Source organism: Aquarana catesbeiana, linkage group LG02, assembly GCF_042186555.1.
Source record: "Aquarana catesbeiana isolate 2022-GZ linkage group LG02, ASM4218655v1, whole genome shotgun sequence".
Classification (NCBI taxonomy): Eukaryota; Metazoa; Chordata; class Amphibia; order Anura; family Ranidae; genus Aquarana; species Aquarana catesbeiana.
The window spans coordinates 42420172-42433704 of record NC_133325.1 but is presented as its reverse complement, the minus strand read 5'-3'; the positions used below and the strand labels follow the sequence as shown (position 1 = coordinate 42433704).

At 41.1% G+C, this 13533-nt stretch overlaps 1 protein-coding gene across 1 annotated transcript in view; it reads left to right on the top strand.

Moving 5' to 3' along the window:
- Positions 1-13533, top strand: part of TENM4 (teneurin transmembrane protein 4) — a gene marked incomplete in the record, with an annotated part of 1986086 nt that overhangs the window by 695436 nt on the left and 1277117 nt on the right.

The window sequence follows — 13533 nt, the reverse complement described above, 5'->3', positions numbered from 1 at the left end:
TGCAGCCAAAGAGAGCCCAGGAGAAGCTATGAACTGCACAGTTGTCCCGTGATATAGAGATGTGCGAAGGAAACTGGGAAGTCTTCAGCTGTCCTGTGACATTGTGACTACTAATCTGAGTTCAACATCATGGTGATTGTGTGCTGCTTGACTTTGAGGTGATAAGTGCCGGTGGTAGCTCTCACTGGAACAGCTCTTACAGGGTCTCAATTCTGCCGCTGGCCTAAAGACCGTTCAATGAAATCTAGTCTAGTGAAGTGTGTCCCCCTGCTATTATTCAGGTTCCTAGAGTATCCCATAACACCCTAACCCTTCTCCTGTTTAAAGTTCTTCAAGAAATAAAATAAAAAGACAACCCCTAGAGTGCTTACTTGAGGCAGAAGTGAATGGAATGTTGCTTGGGTGATTGGTGGTCTTTGCACTGTTTGGGGAAGAGCCAGTTAATACTAGCTCCTATGGGGTAATGCTACACTAAAGATCTATATAGGGAAATGAGGACCTCCTTCCAGCTGCTGGTGATCCCTCTAGTGACATAAAGATCTATATAGAGGAATCAGGTTCTCCTTCCACCTGTTGGTGATCCCTCTAGTGACATAAAGATCTATATAGAGGAATCAGGTTCTCCTTCCACCTGTTGGTGATCCCTCTAGTGCTAACTAAAGATCAATATAGAGGAATCAGGACCTCCTTCCTCCTGCTGGTCATCCCTCTAGTCAGTGGCAGAACAATCAGGGTCGCACTTGCCACTGGGCCCTGCGGTTCTGCCACAGTGGGGGGCCCCAGGACACAGCATCTCCCCCTACACGTCCAGTTGTCACTTCGCTATGCAGTGGAGGGACGGGAGGGGATGATCGGCAGCTCTGTGGTGCCTGCGAGACGTGGGATCTCCCTCCCTCTTTCCTCTATACAGTGCAAAGGGAAGGGGCCTCCGTACTTGCCAACTGTCCCGATCTGTAGAGATCACAACCTCCTCCCCAGCAGGGGATCAGGTGGCTCTCGGATACACTCTCTGCTACTCCTGCAGAATATGCCAGAGGCGGAGCCTGCTGAGGCTTGCATTTTGATTGGGCTGGACTCGGGGAGGGGGTGTGGCCAGCCTTGAATGTGATGGCGCCCGGTCCACCTTCTGGTGCAGGTGCGAGGCTCAAGCTGCATGGAGAGACCCTGTGAGAGACTGAAGCAGACAGGGGAGATACTCTGATATAGGTAAACCAGATTGGTACATAGGGTTGCCATCTGTCCGGGATTTACCCAGACAGTCCGGGATTCACCCGGACAGTCCGTGTTTTGAATCATGTGTCCGGGTTTCAGGTGGACTGAAATCCGGACACATTTTTTAGACTGGGCTGTGGCTCCTCAAGTAACCAAGATAGTCACACACAAATCTGTTGCCATTGGGGAGCTGTGGGTGGCTGTCTGGGGGCACGTTTGACATCACTGGGGGGCAGGGTGATGATGTCAGCAGGAGCAGTTTGGCTACACCTAATGCTTACTGCGGCACGCTATGCCCACCGCATTACTACTCTCCTTGGGGGACCCAAAGGTTTCCCAGTATGAAGATGTAAAATATTGCTAGTCACCATATATACTGTGACAGTGCGACTGATTTATTGTTAATGTGAACGTGGATATTTATTTGGGTTTATTATTATAGTTTATAATAAGCTGCAATAGGAAATCCAAATAAATATCTGCATGTTCGCATTACCATGATAGTAATATAAAAGTACAGTCAGAGGTATATATGGTCACTTTAGCAATTCTTCACATCTTCATGCATTTTATGATAATATCTCATCTAGCATCCTAATGTCCTAGTGACAATAATAATAATAGATACATGCAGTATCACCGCTAGCACTGGGCACTCAGAGAATGTACTCTAAAGCCTCGTACACACGATCGGATTTTCTGACGGGGAATGTTCGATGTCCGGCTGTTGGCGGAAAATCCGACCGTTTGTACGCTCCATCGGACAATTGTTGTCGGATTTTCCGCAGACAAATGTTGGATGGCAGGTTTTTAAATTTTCCACGGACAAATGTGTGTTGTCGGATTTTCCAAGCGTGTGTACACAAGTCCGTCGGACAAAAGTCCAAAGTACAAACACGCATGCTCGGAAGCAAGGAGGAGCCCGGAAGCGGTCGGTCTTGTAAACTAACGTTCGTAATGGAGAATTAACATTCGTGATGCGGCAAATTATGAAATCTCGAAATGCAGCGCACAATTCTCTTCTTCTTTAATGGGATTATAATGAAGCTGCTTTGCTGGTGATACTGATGGAGTTCTGCCAAACGTATTTTAAAAGGCTTTTTTTTTTTCTAGTGATATCAAGAATAATATTATTATGCTTTTTTTATTTTTTTTACCACAACACCATTATCCTGTAGTTTTTAAGATCAAAGATACAACTATGTTGGTGTCCCTTGTTAATTTTACATTGTATTTTTTTTATGTAACTTCCTACTCCCAAACTGTCATTTGAAGTAAAACATATAGCCAAGTATTATTCTCCACAATTTATTTTATTGTGCATTAAAAAAAGAAAACAAATAAAATTAGACATGCTATCGGACAATAGAACTTAACCAAAAAGTGCATTCTATGCATCCAAAAATATAGAAAATATACCAAAGCAAATCACTATTATTCAACAAAAAAATAAAATAAAAGCCTCATGCATGTGTCCTGCTTCTTAATATAGGGGGTAAGCAATGCCAAGAGTTGGTGAAAGCAGGGGTCCGTCATCCGGAGATAATTCTGAAAATCATCCGGATTATTCTCCTGGAGCTCCTGCAGCAAAGGCATATGACATACCCTGTTTCCCCGAAAATAAGACCTAGCGTGATTGTCGGTGATGGCTGCAATATAAGCCCTACCCCCCAAATAAGCCCTAGTTAAATTCCTTGTAGGTCTTATTTTCAGGGTAGGGCTTATTTTTGGGGAAACAGGGTAGGGCTTATTTGGGGGTAGGGCTTATATTGCAGCCATCACTGAAAATCGCGCTAGGTCTTATTTTCGGGGAAACAGGGTAATTGGTCACAATTAAAGCAACCAATTTTTGGTCCAAGAACTCCTCCTCCTGTTCCTGGACTGGACTTGGGTCAAAGTAATAATTCCAAGGCCAATAATAAATAACACCTTATCTCCTCCGATTCTGCAACATGGTTGACGAACGGCCATTCAGAAACTATGAAAAAATTAGCTTTTTGCATATGTGTACAGTTCTTTGTTTATATTATTTTTGCACTTTATATATACTGGATTCACATTTAATGTGTTCTTGTTTTTGCACTGTGTTGATTTTACACGAATATTGTACTTTATATTTGCACTTTATTTCTGGTACACACATATATGTATCATTTGACTAATTTTTATAGGGCTGCACTTTTTATTACGTATTTTGTTCCTGTGCCCAATGTCTGGGTTATAGTGCTTAGCTGCTGTTTTGTTGTTTTTACCAAGCGCGGATAAATACTTTTGTTTATTTACATAAATATGTTAATTTTACACTTCTTGTAGAACTAGACCCATATTAAATGAATGCCCCGTCCCTATTTAACCGCTTGCGGACCAGCCACCGCAGTTTTACTTCGGCAGGTTGGGTCCGCTGCGCGAAATCACGTTATTGTACGTGATCTCGTGAGGTTCGGATAGCAGGCGCGCGTGCTTCCGGCTGTACACGCGTGTGCCCTCCGTGAGTCCGACCGCGGGTCCCGCGGACTCAATGTCCGCGGGCATACCCACGATCATCTCATGGAAAGGAAGAACGGGGAAATGCTAATGTAAACAAGCATTTCCCCGTTCTGCCTAGTGACACTGTCACTGATCACAGCCCCCTGTGATCGGGGGTGGTGATCAGTGACGTGTCACACACAGCCCCTCCCCCCCCACAGTTAGAATCACTCCCTAGGACACACTTAACCCTTGCAGCGTCCCCTCCTGGTTAACCCCTTCACTGCCAGACACATTTACACATTTTTAATCGCACTGATCGCTGTATAAATGTGAATGGTCCCAAAATAGCGCCAAAAGTGTCTGATGTGTCGCAGTCACGATAAAATCGCTGATTGACGCTATTACTAGTTATAAAAAAATTATTAATAAATATGCCATAAAACTATCCCCTATTTTGTAGACGCTATAACTTTTGCGCAAACCAATCAATAAATGCTTTTTGCACTTTATTTTTTTTTCTTACCAAAAATATGTAGAAGAATACATATCGGCCTAAACTGAGGAAAAAAAATAGATATATATCTATTTTTTGGGGATATTTATTATAGCAAAAAGTAAAAAATAATGCGTTTTTTTCAAAATTGACGCTCTTTTTTTGTTTATAGCGCAAAAAAAAAAAATGCAAAGGTGATCAAATACCACCAAAAGAAATTTCTATTTGTGGCAAAAAAAGGACATAGCTTTTGTTTGGGTACAACGTCTCTCGAATCTCAAAAAGTGCTCTGGTCTTTGGCCAGCCAAGTGGTCCGGGGCTGAATTGGTTAAAGTAAATGCCCTGCCTTCAATGGCTTTCTGGACATGTATTAAAAAAAAAGGTGTCCCTAAAAATGTTTTTGAAATGTTGGCAACTATGGGGGCCCCTGACCTAGGCAGGTATTGACTTCAGTAAACAAGTGATTCACTCTGCTTGTACACTGTACCCCTCCCCTGTCCACTGTATAGACTCGGGAAGTAAACTGCTAGCCGGAGGGAGATCACACAATGGGAGTAAAGGGCCCTGGATGAGTGGCAAGGGCTGCGGGACAGGGTCAGGGGGGCCCTTCATGGTTTCTTGCACCAGGGCCCTGAAGGTTCTAGTTACGCCTCTGCCTCTAGTTATAACCAAGATCTATATAGGGGAATCAGGACCTCTTTCCTCCTTCTGGTGACCCCTCTAGCATTATTATTCAGGGTTCCTAGAGTATCCCATAACACCCTAACCCCTTTCTGTTTAAAGTTCTTCAAGCAGAAGTGAATAGACTGTTGTTTGGGTAATTGGTGGCCTCTGCACTGTTTGGGGAAGAGCCAGTTAATACTAGCTCCTATGGGGTAGTGCTACACTAAATATCTATATATGGAAATGAGGACCTCCTCCCACCTTCTGGTGATCTCTCTAGTATCATAAAGATCTTTAGGAATCAGGACCTCCTCCCACCTGCTGGTGATCCATCTAATGGTATAAAGATCTATATAGAGGAATCAGGACCTCCTCCCACCTGCTGGTGATCCATCTAATGGTATAAAGATCTATATAGAGGAATCAGGACCTATTTTCTCCTTCTGGTGACCCCTCTAGTGATAACTAATAATGGTCTATATAGAGGAATCAGGACCCCCTTCCTCCTGCTGGTAATCCTTCTAGTGAAGATTACTAGAATTCTATATATTTTCCCATTGCTTGGCCACACGTTTACTAGTTTTGCACTTGTTAGAAATAATTAGCTTTTTTTAATCTCCCAGATTTTGAGACAGACTATAGGACAGTATATAGAAAGAAGAGAAAATCATTGAATGCATCCAGTGATTGGATGGTTCTTTGGGCTTTTTGGTTCTTTTATGCAAAATGTGCACAAGAGGTTGAAGTGCATCTTGTTTTTATTCCACGTAATGACGATAATTATCCATGTGACACTTATCATTAATCCACTTTAAACAGAGTTAATAACTGAAAAATGATCCTACAGCAGATTGCTTGTACACATTGAGCTTTCCGCTTCTCTCTGAACCCCCCGCCTGTTATACCCACATGCTTCCATTAAAACGAAAAAGCATTCAAGTGCACTTATCTTACATTCAGTGGCAGAGCCTTATTGAATCATATAGGAACAGCTAATGTAAAAAAAAAAAAAAAAAAAAGTGCAGGCTTTTATATTCTAAACAAAATGTATGGCAGGTATGTTACATTAAAATGAGACATCGGGAAAGTGCAGGGCCCAGTACATTGTTGGTTAGTTTTTTTTTGTTTTTTTTTTAGTTGGGGCCATCTTGGTAGAGGCAGGGGTTAGCATCCTCATGTTAGAGCCTCCAGGAAGGAGAACATTGAGTAGTGACGTCACCAAATCTCACCCAACATCTCCCAAAGCCACTAGTCAGAGGCAGCAGTGTCTTAGATCTTAACCTGCAGATATACAGCTATGAGCCTGTCAACAGAGGAGTGCCTAGGCACGTTCACATACGGGGAAGTGCACTGCTATTTTTCAAGAGAAATTCTAAAAAAATAGGTGAATCTTTCAGGGTACTGCTTGGGCACATTTAACATTTATGGATGTTTCCTAAAAAAAAATCTCACTATTTGAGTTCAATTACACTTTCAGATACTGTATATATAAACCTTAAAGCGCAAGTAAACCCTGCCTCTTTTTTTTTTTTTTTGGTCACCTGCAAAGTAAAGGCATAATGTGCTAGTATGCATTGCATACTAGCACATTTCTTATACGTCGCTTATGGAGGTTTTTAAGTACTGTATTTTGGCGCCATTCCACAACGAATGACATGTTATGTTTTGTTATAGATATCTACTTACTCAGCGTAACATCATCTTTCATATTTTACTAAACCTTTTGGTTAAATACTGTTTTTTTTATTATTCATTAAAGTGTCTTTTTTCCTGAAAAAACGCTGCGCAAATACCATGTGACATAAAAATTTGCAACGACCACTATTTTATTGTCTAGGGTCTCTGCTAAAATATATATATATATATATATATATATATATATATATATATATATATATATATATATATATATGTCTGGGGGTTCTAAGTAATTTTCTAAAATACTGCTTTTACTTGTAAACAAAAAGTGTCATAATAGGCCTGGTCCTTAAGTGGTTAATTGAAACAAAAAGCAAATAGACTGAGCACTGTGCAATTGGTTGTACTCCTCTTTCACACAGCTTAGTAATTATGGTAAAACTCTGCTGATTTCCATCATCCAGTCATGTGCAAGCTAATTTTTTGTTTTTTTGTTTTTCTTGCACCTGATTGGCTATTCTTTACAAAGCAAAGCTGTACTACGTTTACTAAGGAAAATGAATGCAACTGCACAGTCATGGGTCTCTAGCCTGCAATTTTTGTTTAAAAATGAGAGCAGCCATATTTGTTCATAACATAGGCAGGCCCAGCTTCCTACGTAATTCTGCTATACAGTGACTGTCACTTGATACTCCTGTTATTTCACTGCAAGTCTCTACTGGGTCTGGCTAATTGAAAGCAAACGTCTCTTTTTTTTTTCTCCAATAAACCAAAGTGGCCGTCAGAGTCAGACGCCATATGACTTAGGCTGCACAGATCTTAGGTCACCTGAAGGTGGGAGCACTGCACAATGACTGTGCCTTGCTGGGGCTTGCTGCATTTGTTGATTATACGTGTTCTATACCAGGTACTGTAGGTCCAACTGAGTGGACATCTGAGCTTCTGGAGGACAGTGCAGTCAACTTTGCCTTAGAGCAGTGGTTCTCAACCTGGGGGTCGAATGATGATTTTGCCAGGGGTCACCCAATCCTGTGCTGTTCCTGAAGCCCACACCGCTCTCCCAGCCTTTTAGTTGCCACCCTGCTGGGCTGTTCCTGGAGCCCGCGGCCAGCCACTCAGTCTCTTTGCAGCCGCCCATTCAGTTCAGGGCATGGCTGGGGGGCAGAGACTAGAGGTCAGCTGACTGGTGAGGAACGTGAAGTGGGAGGGGCTGAAGGAGACCCTATCTCCTGATTTTGGCATAGGTGTTACTGCTGCGAGACACCACAAAGTCGGAGACACAGTGAGTAACACTACCTGTGAATACAGTTGCCATTAAAAGTCCCCACTACAGTTCTCAGATCAGTAGATGACCTTGTTTAAGAGCACCTAAGTTGGCTGATCAGAACTTCCCGTCAGCACTGCCACTCATCCCATTCCACCCACCAATGAGTAAGAGAAGAAATAAAAATAGAGAATACATGGAAGGGAGAGGAAAAGAGGGGGAGGAACAAAGTAAAAAGGGAGAGAAAGAATAAGAGAAAGAACAAGAAAGATGGCTAGAGAGATGGATGGGGAGAAAAAAAACAAGAAATTAGGATAGAGAGAGATAAAAGGGAAAGAAAAGAGTACAAAGAGAAAGAGTGGTACATCCACAATGTACCATAAAGGGGTTTTAAAACTGTACGAGTGGAAGGGACTCAGGGAGTGCTAAATATCCGTGGGTTAGGGGTGCAAATTACTTGTCTTGGGTACCTTGGGTTCTGACAATCCATGCTACAAAAATAATTTTACTGTTAGGGGTCCCCACAATTTTATCAAGGGGTCACGGCACTAGGAAGGTTGAGAACCACTGTCTTAGAGGATATAAGACCTCTCTTAGATGTACTTTCTATTCAAATTCTTCTACTGGATTCTTGTACTGTCAACCTCAGCTAGTAACTCTTTCTAAACACATCTCAAGTTTGCTGTAAAAGCCATAGGGGCGTTTGTGAGGCCTTTGAAGCACGGTTACATTGACATCAGTGGAAGCGTTTTGGGAGCATTAAAGCCAGCCATACGACACCTCAGATCAATTTTGGTGCGTCGCAACTAGCATCAATGCCAATGCGACCACGTGAACGACACTGGCCACTGCAATATACATAATTTTGACAGGAGTTTGGGGAGCTTCAAAAATGCTGATGAAACACCTGCTCTTTATGCTGGTGTAAACTTAGCCTAATGCCCCGTACACATGATCAGATTTTCCGACAACAAATGTTGGATGTGAGCTTGTTGGTGGAAAGTCAGACCATGTGTATGCTCCATCGAACATTTGTTGGCGGACTTTCCGCCAACAAATGTTGGCTAGCAGGTTCTCAAATTTTCCGCCAACAAATTTTGTTGTCGGACTTTCCGATCGTGTGTACACAAGTCCGTCGCACAAATGTCCACACATGCTCGGAATCAATGCTCACCAAACACAACATTAGCAGAAGGAGCCCAAAGGGCTCGCCGTACGTCTTGTACGTCACTATGTTCGTTGTTGGCCAACATTTGTGTGACCGTGTGTAGGCAAGACAAGTTTGAGCCAACAACCTTCGAACAAAAATCTACGTTTTTTTTGTCGGAAAGTCCGAATGTGTGTACGGGGCATTACACTGTTTTTCAATTTGGATGGATCCATGTGTTCATTCTGTATATATTAAGTTATGACCTTGAGATTCGGATCAGGAAATGTTCTTTCATTCTTTAGCTGTCCAGTTATGGTGATCCTCTGCCCACTGCAGTCCGAATTTTACACTTATGAGGAACCCCATTTGGTCTTATACTGCTGTAGCCTGTACTCTTCAAAGTTTGCTTGCTCTTATACTAGGCAGATACAACTGTATGGGTACCTGTGCTTCTGCGGTTAACTTAGCCTTGGAAGATATGCCAGAGAGGGAATTCCAATACTGGGTAAATCCATGTGTTCATTTTGTGTATACCAAATTCTGACCCTTCCCAATGCAAATTGCATAAAAAAAAAAACTTCTTTAGATCAGGCAATGTCTTCATTCTTCAGTTTTCAAGTTTTTGTGATCCTCTGCCATTGCACCCCAATGTTTCACTTATGAGAAACCTCACTTGGTCTTATGCTGCTATAGCCCATCCTCTTCAAAGTTCATTGTGTTTTATACTAGGTAGATCTAACCGTGTCGACATCAATGTGTCTGGGTAATGATGTAGTTAACTTGGCCTTAGAGGATAAAACATTGATTTCCAATTCTGTGTGGATCCATGGATTCGTTCTTTGTATACCAAGTTCTGACCCTTCCTGCTGCATATTGCATTAAGTTGAAATTTGTTACATCGAGCGATGTTCCATAGCTGTCCAACTATTGTGATGCTCTGCCCACGGAGGTCCAATTTTGCTACCCATGAATAACCCTACTTGGACTTATGCTGCTGTAATATTATTAATATAATATTAATATATGATTCTTTGCCCTCTGCGGACCAATTTTCCATTCCTGAAGAACCTGGCTTTGTCATATGCTTCCATAGCCCATCCTCTTCAAGGTTTGTTGTAGAAGCTGAAATGAATAGTCCAAAAAAAAAAAACAAATTCAATAGAGCAGGACCGGTCATGACAAAACAATCACATTTGCAAGGAACAATATTGATAACCAGGGACTGTCCCTAAAAGTGATGGCCTTGTTTTTTTCCCCAAGTCATTTAAATTGAATGTGACTATCATCCAGTGAGTGTTGGCTAGTCACACTATCCTGTTACATCATGCTAAGAAAAGGAAATCCATGCCTTCAGAATTATGTGGCTTTAATAAGCGATCTGTTTCTCAAATGCTCAAGCCTTCCGGCAGAATGTATCAGTTTACATAGATGAGACAAACCATTTAACACTGGCAGTGGTAAATAAAATGATTAACTTTTATTTATTCATGTACAATATTGCATTAAATGCAATATTAAATATTATTGTATTATTATTATTATTATCAATATTAATATAATTATTATTATTATTATTGTTATTATTATTGTAAATATAATAATAAAACAAGTGTCTTGTTTTTAAATGCCAATACCTGTGATAATGAACCGAGCAAATAGAGAACAGATCAGGGTATATAACGACCATGTAACCAGAGGAGCGCGGAGAGGAGTCAGAGGTGGTTTTCTCTTACTTTATGAGTTTTGATAAGTACGGGGTGCAGCAGAGGCCCTGATAAAGTAGGAGGAAGGAGTAAAGTTAGTGTGTTCCACACTTACCGGCATGAAGCACTTCCTGACCTGCTTAAAGGGTCATTTAAATCTGGTGAGCCTTTTTATAGACATTGGACACCGAGCACAAGGGTGAAGAGCTTTGTTATTGAAAGTATTTGGATTGTGATACAAATTGGGCTCCTTTCACAGGGACTTATTTCACTTATTGGCTTCACTGTGTTTATGTTTTGCACTTACATGTGGGTGTTTATTGCACATAGTACAGTATCACTTGAATAATTTGATTGTGATGTATGCTTATATAGTGAAGGTTTTCTGTCTGCATTGATCGGATCAGGAATAACTCTTTCATTCCATAGTTACCAGTGATCCTTTGCCCTCTACGGACCAATTTTCCATTTATGAACAACCTGGCTTTGTCATATGCTACCATAGCCTGACATCTTCAAGGTTTGTTGTAGAAACTGAAATTATTAGGCAAAAAAGAAATTCCATAGAGTAGAACCAGTCATGAAAAACAATCACATTTGCATGGAACAAATTTGAAAACCAGGGACTGTCCCTAAAAAGTGATGGCCTCGTTTTTTCCCCAAATCATTTAAATTGAATGTGACTATCCACCAGTGAATGTTGGGTAGTCACAGTATCCTGTTACATCATGCTAAGATAAGGAAATCTATGCTTTCGGCATTAGGGGCCTTTATAAGTGATCTGTTATTCAAAAGCTCAAGCCCTCCAGCAGAATGTATCAGTTTACATGAATGAGACAAACCATTTAACACTGGCAGTGGTAAATAACCTGATCAAATTGTATTTATTCATGTATAATATTGCATTAAATGTAATATGAAATATAATAATAATAATAATAATAATAATAATAATAATAATAATTATTATTATTATTATTATTATTATTATTATTATTATTATTATTATTATTGTTATATTATTATTAGTAATATTATTATTATAATTATAATTATATAATATTACATATTATTGTAATAATAAAACAATTGTCTTTGTTTTAAATGCTTATACCTGTGATGACGAACAGAGCATATACAGAGCATACAAGAGAACAGAGCAGGGTATATAACAGTGGTGTAACCAGAGGAGCAAGGAGAGGAGTTGGAGGTGCTTTTCTCTTACCTTGTGAAATTTGGAAGGTAAGGGGTGCAACAGAGGCCCTGAAAAGAGAGTTTTCCATACTTGCCTGCATAAAGCACTTCCTGATTTGCTTAGAGGGCCATTTAAATCTGGTGAGCCTTTTTATAGACGTATTTGGATTTTGATATTATTATTATTATTATTATTATATTTTTATAAATAATAATATTATTATTATAATAGTAAATATTATTATAATAAAACAAGTGTCTTAAATGTTAATACCTGTGATAATGAACAGAGCAAATAGAGAACAGATCAGGGAATATAAAGGCTGTGTAACCAGAGGAGCGAGGAGAAGAGTAATGCCCCGTACACACGGTCGGACTTTGTTCGGACATTCCAACAACAAAATCCTAGGATTTTTTCCGACGGATGTTGGCTCAAACTTGTTTTGCCTACACACGGTCGCACAAAGTTGTCGGAATTTCCGATCGACAACCACGCGGTCACGTACACCACGTACGACGAGACTAGAAAAGGCCGGTTCAGAACCAAGCGCGGCACCCTTTGGGCTCCTTTTGCTAATCTCGTGTTAGTAAAAGTTTGGTGAGAGACGATTCGCGCTTTTTCAGACTCGTGGCTTTCAGATCGTTTTCTGCCGTTCAGTTTGTGCTTGTGGGTTTGTATTTGCTCTTCAGTGCGTGCAGTCAGTTCGTATCGGAGTTTTCTGTGCGATCTTGTCCGCTCGTTGCTGTTTTCCAGGTCGCTCTTCACAGGCCTTGCTGTTCTTCAGTGCGTTCTGTTACTTCGTTCTGAGCAGCCGACCGTTTTCTAGCCATGTTTTGTATGCGTACTCCTCGTACAGTTCGTGCTGTGCGGGGGCTTGGTGTTGGGGTCCTGACCTTGACACAAGTCCAGTCCATGAACAGGGTGGGGAGGAGTTCATGGACCAAGAATTGGTTGCTTCAGCGTGACCAGTTCTGTCATATGCCTTTGCTCCGTGAGATCCGTGAGAATAATCCTGATGATTTCAGGAACTTTCTCAGGATGACGGACCCCGTATTTCACCGTTTGTTGGCTTCGCTGACCCCTTATATTAGCAGGCAGGATACCTGCATGAGGCAAGCCATCACTCCGGAGCAGAGGTTGGTCGCTACCCTGCGGTATTTGGCCACAGGGAGAAGCCTGCAGGACCTCAAGTTCTCGACAGGCATCTCCCCCCAGGCTCTTCTTTGTGGACATTTACTGCTTGTGTTTGTTTGAGCTGACCCTGACAGAAATGTGTGGAGTGCAGAAAATGTCGTGATTGTGTAACCTTATACAAAGCACTGTTGGCTGTTATTTACTAAATGCAAAGACACTTTTCACTACAAGTGCACTTGCAACTGCACTGAAACTGCACTTGTAGTGCAAAGTGGATTTCCCCTTAGGAAATTACCCCCATTTTCTCATAAAACAACAATTACATCACCCCAAAAGTGTTGTAGCGTTGAGACAATAATCCACACATTCTTGATGAACAATCTTTTTAATACCTGCACAATCACATGTGCATTTACCAAAGGTTTTTCTGACAAACCAACATGTTTGTTGTATAACAATTTTTGTGGTGTCATTATCCAAAATCAAAATGTGCATTTTATAGAAAACAGGCCTGTGTAAAACCCACAAGAAAGACACAAATCTTGATCTTACAAAGTTCACATTTGGTAGAACTGGAAGGCAATATCAGACATGAGTATTTAGGAACTGTGT